The following is a 4,062-nucleotide window of genomic DNA, read 5'->3' on the forward strand; positions in this document are numbered from 1 at the left end:
TTACGTTATTTTGATTTCTCTTTACTAGAATGTAAGCTCCATGATGTCCTAGATGTTTGTCTGTTTCATTCACTGCTGTATTCCCATTGCTAAAAATTCCCATTAAGTGTGGAACTTAATTAGAGTTCAAACATATATGCAACTGTAAACTGATAATAAATTTCCAGAGGACAGTTTGGCAACATACATCCAAAGCATAAAATGACCACATTCTCTTTTTGGTAATTTCAGTGTTGGGAATTGATAATAATGAAATAAGCATTTGCTTATATTCAGCATTTTTTATAAGAACAAAGATTGAAAACAACCTAATAGCCACATCTAGTGAACTAGCTCAATAAATTATGACATTATGTGGTAAAATATTATACATCAACTAAAAGTATGAAGCTAAAGAATAATGTCACAAAACATGTTTGAAATATACTTTAGGTAAAAAAAGGTATTAAAAGAATAAAAATACCTACTTACTAATATGTATATAAAATGATAGAGAAAAATGCTCAAATCTGTAGAGTGGTTTCTCAAGTTTACTATTATTACCAAAATTTATTTTGAAGCAAGAGCCTTTTAACATTTTCTAAAATTTTTACAAAAACATGTTAACTCTGCAATCATAAAGTATATTAAATAATTTAAGAATCAAAATATAAATCAGTAGAAGGAAGTGTAAATGATCATTTTTAACTTTACACTGGAAAAGATGTCTACACTAAAATGAAAAAGTAAGAGATCTGGGGTGGGGGTGGGTAAAAGTTTAAACAAATGACCTTTATAAATAAGAAAAATCTAAGAACATTGTCACAGAAAACAAAGCTTGGACTCAGATAAACTACTATCCTTGTTCTAAGTTTATTTTTAAAAGTTAGTAAATGCTCTCTATTTGAAAGAAGATTGCTCTCTATTTGAATACTGCTGCATTCAAAAGCTATTATACAAAATACAGGCAAAAACATAAAAAAGCAACTAAAGAAGGATTATACTTTAAGGATGACAAAGTTTATACAAAATTCAAAGGTATAGATGTTATAGTTTGGACAGTTAGAAACAGACTGCCAACATTCTAGGTCATCCTGACACAAACTCTTCCTAGAATCAGTTTATACAGATGTTTCATTCTATTTCTCATTTTGTGTGAGGTGAATACCAAATCAGCTGAAAAATTCCATGACAACATACAAGAAGACCTGACTAGGGCTTCCCTGGTTGCTCAGTGGTTAAGAATCCGTCTGCCAATGCAGGGGACACGGGTTTGAGCCCTGGTCCGGGAAGATGCCGCGGAGCAACTAAGCCCGTGCACCACAACTACTGAGACTGTGCTCTAGAGCCCGCGAGCCACAACTGCTGAAGCCCACGTGCCTAGAGCCCGTGCTCTGCAACAAGAGAAGCCACCCAATGAGAAGCCCACGCACCGCAATGAAGAGTAGCCCCCCGCTCACTGCAACTAGAGAAAAGCCGGCGTGCAGCAACAAAGACCCAATGCAGCCAAATGACTTAATTAATTAATTAATTAATTTAAAAAAAAGAAAGTAACCTTGTCAAAAGCTTTAAAAAAAAAAAGAAGACCTGACTAAATGAAATCGATGTCACACCCTTGGAGGAAAAGGTTCAATACTGTAAAGATGCCAATTCTTTCCAAATTAATATGTAAATTCAATGAAAATTCACCCCAAATCTCTTTTTGATTTGATTTTTTGTGGTGTGGTTGTTTCATAACTTGACATATTGATTCTAAATTTCATCTCAGAAATTAAACGTGTGAAATAGCCAAGAAAATAATGAGGAAAAAAAGAAGAAGAATGGAGAGGGACATGCACCATAAAACTTTATTAATGAAAAGTATGGTACTGATGGAGACACAGGCAAATAGATCAATGGAAAGCATAGAGAATAAGTGTATATGAGAATTTACTGTGTAATAAAGGTGGCATTTCAAATCAATGAGGAAAGCTTTGATTGATTATTCATGAAATGACGACCCGTTTGAAAACAAAGGAAAAGTATGTTTTCTGTATTATATTACACACAGAAATAAATTTGTGAGGTTATTTACGGAAATAAACTGTGAAGTACTAAGATACAGTAGAATATTTTTCTAATTTTAAGATGTGAGAAAGCATATTTAAACATTTTATAAAGTCCAAGGAAAAGTAAATGTATAAATAGGATAAAGTAACATTTTAAAATGTTTATGTTGTGTAAGACTCCATAAACAAACTAAATACACTAAGAATTTTTTTAGGTGAACTATTTATTTACTTATTTATTTACTTATTTATTTTTGGCTGTGTTAGGTCTTTGTTGCTGCACGCGGGGTTTCTCTAGTTGTGGCGAGCGGGGGCTACTCTTCGTTCCCGTGCGCGGGCTTCTCATTGCGGTGGCTTCTCTTGTTGCGGAGCACGGGCTCTAAGCACACGGGCTTCAGTAGTTGCAGTACACGGGCTCAGCAGTTGTGGCTCCCGGGCTCTAGAGCGCAGGTTCAGTAGTTGTGGTGCACGGGCTTAGTTGCTCCACGGCATGTGGGATCTTCCCGGACCAGGACTCGAACCCATGTCCCCTATATTGGCAGGCGGATTCTTAACCACTGCACCAGTGAAGTCCCTAGGTGAACTATTTTAAAGCAACTTTTAGCAGTTAACTAATACAGTAGTACTAATTGCATTTGTACCATAGTTTTGTTTTGTTTTGTTTTTGCGGTACGCGGGCCTCTCACTGTTGTGGCCTCTCCCGTTGTGGAGCACAGGCTCCGCACGTGCAGGCTCAGCGGCCATGGCTCACGGGCCCAGCCACTCCGCAGCATGTGGGATCCTCCCGGACTGGGGCATGAACCCGTGTCCCCTGCATCGGCAGGCGGACTCTCAACCACTGCACCACCAGGGAAGCCCTGTACCATAGTTTTGTAGAGCTACTTACTAGAATGTATAAAGAATTTTGAACAGCCTTTATATTGAACGCTGTGGTGCCACCTCCTTAGGAAAGAACTTACACTCCAGCTCTTCGTGAAGTGTTGCCACAGACAGCCCTCTTTGGGATAAAGTGTGTTGAAGAAGCCTTCTTGCCTAATGTCTCACCCTCCTCTTGGGCACCTTGTATCCAATAAGTTAGTCAGTGCTTTGCCACAAACACCTGGAAACTCACCCCAACTCAGGACAACTCGGAAGGGCCATCTCAGTTTGACAGTTGACAAGAAGTTGTCTGAGACCATTTTGAGAAAGTGTCACAAACCAACTTTTCCCTTTAATCTAGCTCCCTGCCCTGCCCCACAGGGATATTTCCTGGACAGTAATCTGTCTCGAAGTCAACTTTCTGGGGAAACTAATCTGCAACTTGCTTTGATTTATTAATTCCAAATAAAAAATAAATTGTTCAGCTACAGGAAGAAAATATATGGGTTTCTTGAGGGATCTTACTCTAAGGAAAAGCTTGAAAACACCTAAATATTCTAACAGGTTGTATACTATATACATACACACACCTACATGTATGTATATACATACATGTGCATGTGTCATCGTACCAGTATCTATTATATCTATTACACAGCATTTAAAATTTGCTTGCAAATAATTTGTGATAACAGGAAATTTTTGTCACAATGTTACTTGGAAAAAGTAAGTAATAAAATCATTTATGTAGGGTGATTCCTATTATGTAAATACATGTATAGGCATAAAGATAAAAATAAATATACAATCATTTTTTTCCTTCTATATTTCTAAATTTTCCGTATTTTCAGAAATATCATATAATTGGGATAATAATTTCTATTTTTTATAAATCTTTAAATGTTGACCGAGAAAGATAATTATAATTACCTCTAATTGTTAAAGAAATAATTTAAAACTAGTATGAATTTGAAACTCATTAAAACAAAATCATGCCCCAGTTCACATAACTAGTATCAGCAGCAAACTTTGGAATCAAACTAAGTCATTGACTTTAAATCCAATACTCATCAGCTTCAGCATGACTGAATCTTCAATATTATGTACTAATCATGATATATCCTTAAGAAGTTGTAATATATATGCAGATAAACTTGGGATTTTTACAGTCAGCATA

Source organism: Aethalodelphis obliquidens, unplaced genomic scaffold, assembly GCF_003676395.1.
Source record: "Aethalodelphis obliquidens isolate GAN/ISIS:26980383/991018 unplaced genomic scaffold, ASM367639v1 scaffold17, whole genome shotgun sequence".
NCBI classification, from domain to species: Eukaryota; Metazoa; Chordata; class Mammalia; order Artiodactyla; family Delphinidae; genus Aethalodelphis; species Aethalodelphis obliquidens.